Source organism: Haliotis rubra, unplaced genomic scaffold (genome assembly GCF_003918875.1).
Source record: "Haliotis rubra isolate DU_JTF1 unplaced genomic scaffold, ASM391887v1 Scf249, whole genome shotgun sequence".
Lineage (NCBI taxonomy): Eukaryota > Metazoa > Mollusca > Gastropoda > Lepetellida > Haliotidae > Haliotis > Haliotis rubra.
The window spans coordinates 658856-671516 of NW_025766547.1; the positions used below are offsets into that span (position 1 = coordinate 658856).

Here is a 12661-nt window from a genome sequence, read left to right on the forward strand (position 1 = left end):
AATATTAGCTGGTGAAAAGGATTCTGTCCAAGATGGTATTTGAGTGAGTGAGTGAGTATGTGAGTTTAGTTTAACGCCGCTTTCAGCAATATTGCAGCTATATAGCGGCGGTCTGTATAAGATAAATATATGTGTCTTCCAGTTCGTGGTGATTTGTGGTGGCAAAACAGAAACGATATATGAGGTTGTCACGTCTGAGGTGAACGGACCATTAATTGACCACGCTCTCAAGTCACATCAATGGTCCCCTACATCCTCATTTTAAGTGAGCGGTCCTTGTGCATTCCTACATGACTTGAAATATCCACTGTCTCAGTTGCGAACCGTTACATCTGTGTCAGTAATGACTTAACATAAAAGTTCAAGGCTGACACACTGATGTTAATTTTACCTTTAATTACATGCACTGCATTCTGGGAAAGTTAGCATAGGGAGGAGATTGTGTGTGTACATAAACATGAGACTTAGTTTTCCTCGGTATGATGATAATAGAACGAGTATTTGAATATTGATAGGAAACAGAGATGGTTTATAAGAGGATACAGAGTGTTGTAGACATAACAACAAGGTTTGTTCATTCTTGTACTCGACGACGTTTTACTTCCTTTTATCATGATTATATACACCGCAGTGTTCATTGCTTCTTGCATTCCTCCATATTGTCGGTTGTCGGTTCAAGCTAAAAACATGATGGAAATGTTTTCTACTAACTTCACAGTACTAAATACCACTGAAAAATATTCCTCCAAGTTACAGAATAAATGTTACTCGGTAAAAAAAGTATCCTCGGATTATGTTTTTTGTGAATGAAATACACTTTACTTTGGCTTTAGTTGCCAGAAACAAACATTACAAATACTTGTGTAATGCAACACGTTAAACATGGAAAATTGTGATTGATAAAGTCATGACAAGGTGTGAAATTGTTTCTGCAAGAACAACAGAAATTCCTACACTTCCAAAACCCAAAACATGAGGATACTGTTCACTTATAAGTCAAGTCAAAATAACACAAAACGTGACACTATTTTAGGCCAACCCACGTGTTCCTAAACGTGGAAATAACTGCACATTTATGGCTTAATTTAACATGTTTAAGTGTATTATGTACCTGTAATACATATATGTTGCAGGTACTACATGATTTGTAACTACAAAATTATACTTACAAAATTTGTAAACCCATCAAACTGTCTACACATCTTGTTGTCAACTTCACCACCGCGAAGCACATGGCAAACCGCAGTTCCCACTTTTGGAGTTACCTCCCTTGCCCCCTTGGTCATAAAAAATGTGGATCGCAATCCGGAAAAATTAAATCTTTCAGTTACATTCCCGGCCCCTAAATGTGCAGCAAAATCCAAAAGCAAACATTTATCTCTTTAAATCATGAAAACACTTCAAATCATAAGCTTCATTCAAATTTCCTGTTTCGCGCCATGTTCAGCAATATTCCAGCTATGTGACAGCTATCGGCGAAATCAAGTCAGGTACAGACAATCCAGTGGTTGACATCACGAGCAATCACCCAAGCAACACAATCATATGCATCAATGACCCTGCCAACAAGCATGGGCAACAGAAAATCAAAACAAAACGGGACCCAAAGTCCTCATTTCAAGAAACAAAATTAGTCTCACTGTCATAGTTCAATCACAGAATCTCTGCAATAGTTCATTCAACATGTTCCAACAGACAAAGTTTGTGAATGGGTCTCAACAACAGTGAACCCCTCAACTTCACTTCCAGGGATCTCACCAACCCGTCCTTTCCAGGAAATGTCTTTGTGACCCTAGCCAAAGGCCATATCTTTCGAGGTGTGTTTTCTTCCATCACTAACACAATGTCACCGACACTCAAGTTCTCACTGGGATTTTAACCACTTCTGACGTAACTGCAAAGTAGGTAGACACTCCCAAAACAATCAGAAAGAAACTACATGTCTCCACATTCGACCATAAACATCTTCCTTTCGAAATTTACCCGGTGGTAATGATGTGTTTGAGCGCAGTAGAAGTAGGTGATTTGGAGTTAGTGGCTCACAATCATTCACACTATCTGACACAACAGTTATTGGTCGGCTATTGATGACAGATTCAGCTTCATAAAATAATGTATTGAGACCTTCATCACTGAGGCCACTTTGTTTGCTAAGTAGAGCTGACAGAACTTTGCGCACCGTGCGAATCTGCCTTTCCCACACACACACATGTGTGAGGGGGTGGGTGGATTGAAGATCCACTGTATGTCTCTATCCGGCATAGAATTGTAGATCTTACTTTGATCCAACTCCCGAATAGCTTTGAAGTTTGTCCCATTACCTGATCTAATAGTCTCTGGTTTTCCTTGACGTGCCTCAAAGGCATTGATAAAGGAATCTGTTTCCACAGAATCAAGTTTCTCAATGTGTATTGCTCTCACTGTCAGGCATGTGGACAAACATCCGTATCGCTTTACCAAACTTCTGCCCCCTTTTCACAAGAAATGGGCCAAAACAATCAACTCCAACATAAGTAAATGGTGGTTTGTGAGGAGTTACCCTTTCTTTGGGTAAAGTTGCCATTTGCTGTGAGCTCTGATACCCTGATGTCGTCGACAATGGACACATTTTCGCAGTATCTTGTTAATTCTGGTACGTGCATTGATAAGCCACAAATTTTGCCGCATGTGAGACAAAACATGTTCTCGTCCTGAATGTCCAAGGACTTCAACGTGATGATTCTTTGGAATGATTATAGGGTGTTTGCATTCTTCTGGAATAGGGGCGTTACCCAAACAACCTCCAACACACAAAACACCAAGACAATTCAAGACTGAATCAAGTTTGTAGAGTGGACTAGATTTCTTTACTTGTTCACCTCTTTTCAGACAATCTATTTCCTCATGAAAATGACATCTCTGTAAATACGTTACAAGCTGAACTACTGCAGTCTTCAGTTCTTGTAAAGTCAAATGCTTCTGATAAACAGTTGATGTAAATTCTGTTCCCTTTGATCTCTGAAGCAGCCACTGTTTGAATCGCAGAATCCATGCTGTGGCTTTCTTCAGTTTCAGCCATGATGAGAACCTCTCCCGTAATCTGTCCATACCACACACAGTTGTATTCACTTGTACGAAAGATTCTACTGTGTTACCTCTCTGAACTCTCTGATACCTGTAATATATCAGTTATCACTGGCCATCTGTGCTCCTCTTGCCATAAGAAGCTTGGCCCATGAATCCATTGATCACGATGAAGAATTTCATCAGCATCTATGCAACGGGATGCATCATCAGCTATATTTATGTCTGATCCAACATATCGCCAACTGTCCGGTGAAGAACCTGAATGAATAGCACTCACTCGATTTGCCACGAAGGTTTTGTTACTCTTGATGTAATGTAAAACTGTCAAACTATCAGACCAGAAAATGGAATCCTCAATTTCCATTCTCAGTTCTCTGCATAACATTTGATCAATTCTAACTGCCATCAAAACAGCAGATAATTCAAGACGGGGTCATTTGCTTCAAAAACTGTCTATCACAAAGCGCACATTATCTGCCCCTTCATTGTTGACCGTAGATACGACACTGTGCCATATCCCGCCAATGATGCATCAGCAAAGTGATGCAAATCGCACTTTGAAGTTTTTAAACCCTGAGGGATTAAACATCGGTCAACCACAAAAGTTTCAATCGACGGCATAACCATTTCTGGGCATTGTCTTGTTCCAGTGGGTCATCCCATTGTTTATGTAATTGGCATTCACTTTGAAAGATGACTTGAGGACAACAGGGCAGATCAAGGATCGTACACTGAACCAATAATACTTATTAACCCTCTCTTGGTAGCTGGTTTAGATTTACAAGTTCGAAACCCAGTTGTGTCATAGTCTGTACTCCATTTTACTCCAAGAGCTCGCTCGCTTTGAGGTAGAAAGTCACTAGTCAAGTCAATGTCCTTATTAATCCCCGTTCAACAAAGTCCGTTCGTCCGTCAAGTCGAGCATATCTCCTAAACTATTGGTGATATCTTAACCAAACTTGGTACACATATCAACCATTATCCCTAAATGTGCCTTGTGGGGGTTAGACCAAGATGGGAATTTTATTTTTTGCGGTTTCCATTGAAACATTAGGCTGTGACTATGAGTGAGTGAGTTAATATTTAACGTCACATCGGCAATATTTCAGCCATACCGTGACGAGAACATTTGACATTGCCATGGAATATATGTTTATGTATTATAAAAAACCTGTCGACAAAGGACAGTAAAACAACTAGAATATCACAGACATACATGTAAAACTAGTAATTAAATCTAAAACATTTTAACTATAGGGGAAAACACACTATATAAATAGGCTATAGATCGCCAACAACTGAAGGTAGTTCACCATACTAGGGACCTGTGACTATGAGGATGTCATCTTGTCCGGAGCAGATCTCCCAGACTATACATGCTAGCTTCATCAAGCTTGGTACACATATCAAGCATGATCCCTATGTGTGCCTTTTGGGGTTTAGATCCAGATATGAATTGTAGTTTTTGACTACTAGAGGATGTCATCTTGTTGCATTTCCATGGCAACAAGTTAGGCTTCAACTGAATTTAGTGGTAGTGCTCCTTTCTGAAGCAGATCTTAAAACCTTTCCATACTCTCCTTCCACTTTGCTGTATACCCTCCAAAACATTGACATAATCATAATTAGTAGACATATTCATAAAGAGTATGGTGCCGTTGCGGGGGATATTAATGACTTTGTCTTCTTGTTTCTTTTGCTCTCTCTTCACTAGGAATGGAATCCAACACAGTTCTATTGTTACTGATCCACTTTGTCATCCTAAAGCCTCCCTTTGACAGTAGCTCACAGAGTTGCTTAATTAGGCGAATGGCTTCATGTTCTGCTGGCACTGACTTTAAACAGTCATCTACATACAAATTTTCAAGCACTGTTTGAACTGTTTCCTGATCAAAGTCATTAACATTCTCCTCTGCTGTTCGTCTAACAGCATACGAAGCACAACTGGGGCTCCATACCCCGCCAAACAAATGTACAGTCATTCTATACACCTGAGGTGGTTTAGTCCTGTTCATATTAGGCCACCACAAAAATCTCAGTGCATCCTTATGCTTCTCACTAACCTTCACTTGATGAAACATAGCTTCTATGTCTCCCATAAAAGCCACCTTGTGTTGCCGAAATCTAAGAAGTACACCAATCAGTTTGTTGGTAAGATCAGGTTCCTGTAGGACTTCAGTACTTAAACTTGTACCTGCACACTGTGCGGAACAATCAAACACAATTGTTAGCTTGTCAGGTTTTTATGGAGTAACTACTGCAGCATGAGGAATGTATCAAACCGGCCTATCCCCTGTAATGATTTCATTATCAGGCACCTTTTCTGCATATCCCCTTTGCAATAGGTCTCTTATTCCGTCTTGATATCTTCCAGTCAAGTTCTGGTCCTTTGAAAGTCTCCTATACAGAGATTCCAATATTGCTTCCGCAATGGCATAATAGTTCGTCAACTCTGGTATATCAGACTTGAATGGAATGTCCATCTTGTAATGTCCATGATCAATTTCCACACTTTGGTCCCACATGTTAACAACTTTCTGATCATTAACAGACATAGTAACTTCACTATCCACTCCATGTGAATCCACTTTCCAAAACCTCTCCACTAAAGACTGTAACTCACAATCTTTTGCACAGCTTGGACATAATGAGATGTTACTGCACAACGGCTGCCAAGCTCCATTTACCACCCAGCCTAACGTCGTTCTTGAAGTATAGGGTTCATCCAAACCTCCTCTACAAATGTCGAATGGTGCCAGCGCTGAGGGATTATCTTGTCCAATAGGAAGTTCTGTCTTAGCCCCTTCCAGTTCATGCAGACTGATATCTTTCAAATGTGGGCATTTGTCTAAGTCTCTTTGAGATGACATACTTATTGGAAAAACTGGAATTTCAGGAATCACGAAAACATGATGCATCCTTATCCAGTGCTTACCACTCAAGTCAGCAACATCTAAATTTACTATACTTGTGTCAGATTTTGAGTTATCACTAGTCAGTGTGGTCAGTGATAAAGTTGTTCTTCTACCTTGAAGGCCAAGTTGTTTAACTATGTCCTGTGTACAGAAAGTATTTGTGCTTCCTGGGTCATGTAAGGCATAAGTCCTGACGCAGTTATTTTCACAGCCTTTGATTATAACTGGTACAATGGGAAGAGCTATCCTACCCATCCCGGCCCCATTAACCCCACACACTGAATTGTGAAGAGACTGGACTGTTGTTTGTGTAGACATTTCCTGATATTTCTTTTCAGCATCATTAGACCGACTACACTGGCTTCCTTTAAAGTGCAAAAGTCTTGAATGCTTACGTTTACATCCATCCACGCCACATTTGCTTGGATGTAAACAATTGTATGACATATGTTGATAGGAGAAACAGTTATAGCACAAATGCTTCTCAGTAACAAACTCATGCCGTTTTTCTGGACTCATCTGTTTGAACTGTGTACAAGTGTATATGGCATGGTCACCAGTACAATACTTGCAAGCCGGTATTTTGTTTCTTCCAAACTGTGTTTGCCCTCCATATCCTTTGTAGCCAGCTTTGCTTTGAATATTAAAGTTAGATGCAGAATTCCTCTTTGAATTCCTCTTTGGATTCATTTTGACATCTCTAGAGAAGTTGATTGTTCCAAACACAGGATCATTCGCCTCCTCCGCAGCAGTCTCTATGAATCCAGCCAGCTGAGCAATGTCGGGGTACTCACTTAAAAGTCTCCTTGCTTCCAAGTACCCAGCTTTAGGTTCCATTACTGCACAACATTCAATGACTGACAAAGCCTTCCCAGTGCAATACTGTAGCAGGCGATTCAACTTGACACTATTATTGACATATGCATCTCCAAAACTGTTCTCGAAGGAACGTACAAACATCCAGTATTTCAATGGATCTCCATCAAATGTCATTAGCTCTGTTTTAGGTAACTGAAGTAAGTTGAGCATTTGCTTCTGCATCGATAGAAATTGGCTATCACTGTGATGACTATCTGACTCATCATGCTTATCGACACGGTCCACTTTATCCAAACGATCTGTAATCTTGGTAAAACATCTACATGAGATGAAACACTGTTTTGCTGCTGCAGCTGGAGAGCTCTTATCTGCTGATCTTGTTCATGAATTACATTTAATAATGCTGCATGACTCCATCTATCTGAATCTGTCCTCTCATCTGAAGCCTCATTATCATTAGGATTTGGTGGCTGATTACCATTTTCTACCTCTCCTCCAAAGTATCAGTCCTTTCAGTGTGCGTTGAAACCCTGTTGCATTTCATGAGGTAACATACGACGTTTACCTGTTGACAAAGTATCACTTCCATAGGCTGCCATATATACACACTCTTCAGCTTCTATCGCTGCAATATCTGTCTCCAATTTGAGTGTTTCTTGTAATTCTTCAAGCTCCATTTGACGGCGTTTAAGCTCTTGTGTTCTTCTCAATGCATCAGCACGAACACCTAGTGCAGCCTTCTTAGCAGCAACTCTAGCAATCAATGATTTTGCGGAAAGTTGACTTGATGCAGAAACCTGACTAACAGAATCTTCTGGATTTACAGTTGTATTTTTTACATTCATATCATATTTTCTGTTTCTGTCTGTTTCTCTCTCATCTTTATCTAATTCACCATCAGTGACATCTGACTTGTATGAGTCATTCAAAGACATCTTGACAATAACTTCTGTATCTCTCGATAACTATGTTAGTTCAAATTTTCTTGAACTTTTGTTGTAGACATAACAACAAGGTTTGTTCATTCTTGTACACGACGTTTTACTTCCTTTTTATCATGATTATATACACCGCAGTGTTCATTGCTTCTTGCATTCCTCCATATTGTCGGTTGTCGGTTCAAGCTAAAACATGATGGAAATGTTTTCTACTAACTTCACAGTACTAAATACCACTGAAAAATATTCCTCCAAGTTACAGAATAAATGTTACTCGGTAAATAAAGTATCCTCGGATTATGTTTTTGTGAATGAAATACACTTACTTTGGCTTTAGTTGCCAGAAACAAACATTACAAATACTTGTGTAATGCAACACGTTAAACATGGAAAATTGTGATTGATAAAGTCATGACAAGGTGTGAAATTGTTTCTGCAAGAACAACAGAAATTCCTACACTTCCAAAAACCCAAAACATGAGGATACTGTTCACTTATAACAGTCAAAATAACATAAAACGTGACACTATTTTAGGCCAACCCACGTGTTCCTAAACGTGGAAATAACTGCACATTTATGGCTTAATTTAACATGTTTAAGTGTATTATGTAACTGTAATACATATATGTTGCGTACTACATGATTTGTAACTACAAAATTATACTTACAAAATTTGTAAACCCATCAAACTGTTCACACATCTTGTTGTCAACTTCACCACCGCGAAGCACATGGCAAACCGCAGTTCCCACTTTTGAGTTACCTCCCTTGCCCCTTGGTCATAAAAATGTGGATCGCAATCCGGAAAAATTAAATCTTTCAGTTACACAGAGATTGTGTACGTATTTAAGATGAGACGGAGATTGTATGAGAAAGTGAACAGGAATTCAAGATTGTAAATGAATATTATCTGGTGAAAAGGATTCTGTCCAAGGGTTCTTTTGAATATTCGAGATTGGGGTATAGTGGTACATCGGATGGACTAGGGAAAATGTGCATTTGTATGGTGGAGTTTTATGGGGCTATCGAATTCCGGGTTTTGAGTCAATCTGAAAAGTACTAATGAGATTTTTAGCAGATTTCTTTCACAGTAAAATATAATAGCAACGACAGAGCATACATAAATATAATTGAATTCCCATGATGACAATAATGTGTTCCTTTTCTGTAAACCATAAAGCCATTGTATTGGAATTTGACCTGAATATCTAAGGCAGTATCAAGACAAATTCTGTCCTTTCCATTCCATAATCGAACCATTAAATCCCCTGTGTACAATAATTATCGAAATATTAGTAGTCCTCCTCACAATGTGGCTTTGAACGTCAGATCTGATTGATGCCGCAAAGCTACAATTTTATTGGGATAAGGGGTTACAGGTAAACGTGAATAACTCTATTTCATTATGCTTGGATGAAACACATTTGTTTCTGTTTTATTACTTTGAAGAAAAAGCTTGACTTCATAAAGTTAAATTAAATGGAGAACATTTCTACCGGTTTGATTTTTTGGCGTCCATTCTGATTTTGTCAACTGACTTTACACCGCATAAGGGAGACGTTTTCTCAGTGACAATAAATAGAGGTTTATTTGCAATTTTGTAGGAACTTTTAGGATATTTGTTTGTGCCTCAGCTATACAGAATTGTCATCACTTGATGATAATAGAATTGTGACCTCCTGAAAAGCGAATAGCATAAAGCAAACAATTGCGGTGAAAGTATCTAATTATCTCATCAGCACAACTGTTGATTCCTGACTTCATTTAGCCTCGTTTGTAGTCGTTCAAAATGTAATAGACACTTTAGAAGTGAATCAGTTTCTCAGCAGGTTTCAATGAAACGATTATGGTATGGGTGCTTCTCACAAAAAATATGTTGAATCCCTTGTAAACATCAAAAACGTTCTTTGAGAATAAACTTTTGAATCATTTTATTATTTAACTTTATTGAAAACATATTTGTGTATTCCTTTGTTGTGGTCGTTTTTGGGTAAAGATTTTGAGAATATTATATCTATACCTCTTTTGAATAAATCATAGTTAAGGTTTGGGAAGTGCATAGAGTTTCTTGTGATTTTGAACATTTGCGGACTGTTTCCAACAAATACTGTAACCTCTTGTTCAAGATTTCATAATTTGTGACTGTAATGAATGAAAGATGTATGAAAGATCCGGCCTTTCAATAAACTACTGATACTTTTAACTATTATCTATGCCAAATAGATGATCTAATATCAGTGTATCATAGTCATAGAATATCTACATAATAAATCATGAATAAGTTGATACCACATCGGGTTATGGGAACGTTTTATCTATGTCAAAACAACCAACCAAACATTACTCAAACTCAATTTGACAGGATGAGTAGATTTATAACACTGGATGAAAAAAATGATGATCTTTTCAAAAGAGTGCCCTAGTATATCATTGACATGTTTTAAGAAATAATCTCTGTAATGTAAAAATAGCCTGCTTCACATGGTGGGCACACATGCGCTGTGTGGTTAAAACAGGGGTACATTCGTAACACCCTAGGCGCCAAAGGTTACTAGCGCAAAACCCTTCCCCTTTCAACTCGAAGAGTTCCTTCCCCTTATATAAATTGTTCTTACTGCTGAGTGAGAAGTTTTTAGAGAGATCAAATAAAACTAAAATGAACAGCTTTTTTCGTCAATTACTCCACCGAATCTGGAAATTGAGATTACGGTAATAAAATCAAGAAAGTCCAACCATTGCAACACCTTTACTTCTAAAGAAGGTCACAGCGTTCAGTCTCTTCAATCACACTGTGGAAAGTTATTAAAGTCCCTCTTGATCAGCCATCTCTCTTTGCTTCCGACCCGTTCACAGCCGTTAGCAGATGTGCGGTACGAGTGTTGAAGTGAATGAATTGTTTATGAGAATGTATAATGTTTATACAACGGCCTTGTTTACCTTTAAATACATATTTGTAATTATTCATCATGAACAGTTGTATGCTGAAATTACAAAGGAAACTCTTCACATGACAGCAGTTTGATCAGCTCCCATACAGGAAAAGAAATGAAGCGATAATATTTTCAAATGTGTGTTCTTATTGACGTGTGGCTACATTTAAAGTATTTTTCAATGTGTCATGTTTGTGGCTGTCCTACGAAATATAAAGAAAGGTTGACGTCCACAAACGAGCTGGTCTTTTTGTAAAATCTGACAAATATTTGCTATGACCCAATTGGGTTTCCCATCTGATATCAAACACTTGAGTACTAAGACCATTGTCTCCTTGATGGTCAAAGGTAATATTCTCAATCGTTCATCTTTTCACAGATTTTTATGACCCTTCAGAAATGGATTTGACCTTTATCGATCTCTTCAACTGTGAATTTACCTCACTGACACTGAAGATCGGGTTTTGGGGTCCATAACTCTTAACTGAAGTCAATAGGTTTTTACCTAAAATTCAGTGGAGCGATTTTGGGGAGATGAATAAAAGGCTTTAGTGCTGGAAAATATAAGGAAAAGGCTGAACAAAAAATAGCTGTTTAGCTTTTCTCTCTACAATTGACTCCCATCCCATATTGAAATATATATATATGACAATTAATGTTCAATGATGACTCAACAGAAGAGAAGAAAGATGTTTAAGAAAACGCTATATCAAAGATGCTAAGATTCTTTAAGAAAACACTTACTGGATATGTCATGGCGATTTAGTGTTAGAAAAATTAACATGTTTCGCGTTTGAGGTGTCATATTGTGATTGTGAATCCCATTGAGAAAAAATGGCCTTCACTTCGTGCTCGTGCAAATTATTTTCCATTGTTAAAATGCGAGCACTTTCAGTTGTCATGTCTGCAACGTTCTATCGGCAAGAAGAGAAAAGTAGCATCAAAGTTAGAACGAAGAAAAGAACACATTATAATTCGCTTTGAAACATTTCAAACAGTGCAGAATTTGTGTTGTGATTTCTGCATATTTGCAAACGTTGTAATTAGCTATTTAAATATATAACATACTATTTTACTACCAGAAGGTACCCGAGGAAGACGCTTGTTAAGGACGTGACGTTGTTTGACAAATTAGATCTGAAAGCCAATTAAACTTCACTCATTATCAGCTTTCTGGGCATCCGAAATGATATTTGCTCACTGCCAACTAAGGTAGAGTCTTCAGGATTGACCCCTAGATGCTGTAGATGCATCCGCCTCTTATATAATTCCAAGAGAAAATCAAATATATATATATATATATTCTAAAAAGCGTCATATAACTCTGGCTCAAAAGTTGTTTGTTGATGCGTTCAACATTCAAGGACCCATTGACAGGCAATCTTTATTGACTTCATAACCACAGTGGTCATAACGCAAAATACTATTTGGAATGATGATCTTATCCATATAACTGACAAGATGCGTTAAGTGCTATAAGGATTCGAGTTTTAATCAGGATAGGTAAATGTCAAACCATTTGATGAAACACATCAATTTTATTTTTCTGATTCATAAAACAGCAGCTACCGATATCAATGTTCTCCAACGTTATTACTGCACGCCAATAAATGTCTGCAGTCTTCCATCCGTCTCACAGATGTTGAAGAATATTACCCTTTGTAGCTTTCTTCCATCAGTGATTTTAGTTGATGAGAACCATGATGATATTGTGCTGCAGAAACTCACCCCAGAGATTTAAAGAACAAAAGATAGTTATGAGGCTTATAAACCCAACAATTACTGAAAGTGGTTTCATATAACGGAGATTTTGTCATATAACAGAAAAATGAAATGGCCCTAAACGAAATAAATGTTTGTAGCGCACATATATTTGAATAAATCAGGAGGTTGTTGCAAATATATTTAAATAGAAGACAAATGAAATGTGAAATGTCCAATGTAAAATATTTTGCTATCCCAGTGTAGACTTTCAAATCTTCACCTGTTTCC

The 12661-nt window shown here is 37.9% G+C and overlaps 1 long non-coding RNA gene across 1 annotated transcript; it reads right to left on the bottom strand.

Annotated features, from left to right (window-relative positions):
- Positions 1 to 605: 605 nt before the first annotated feature.
- LOC124279258 lies at positions 606 to 1290 on the bottom strand. The gene is made up of 2 exons (XR_006899331.1): positions 1170 to 1290; positions 606 to 679 (listed from the first exon to the last, which is right to left on the bottom strand). It is a non-coding gene; the product is annotated as an uncharacterized LOC124279258 (long non-coding RNA).
- Positions 1291 to 12661: the final 11371 nt, after the last annotated feature.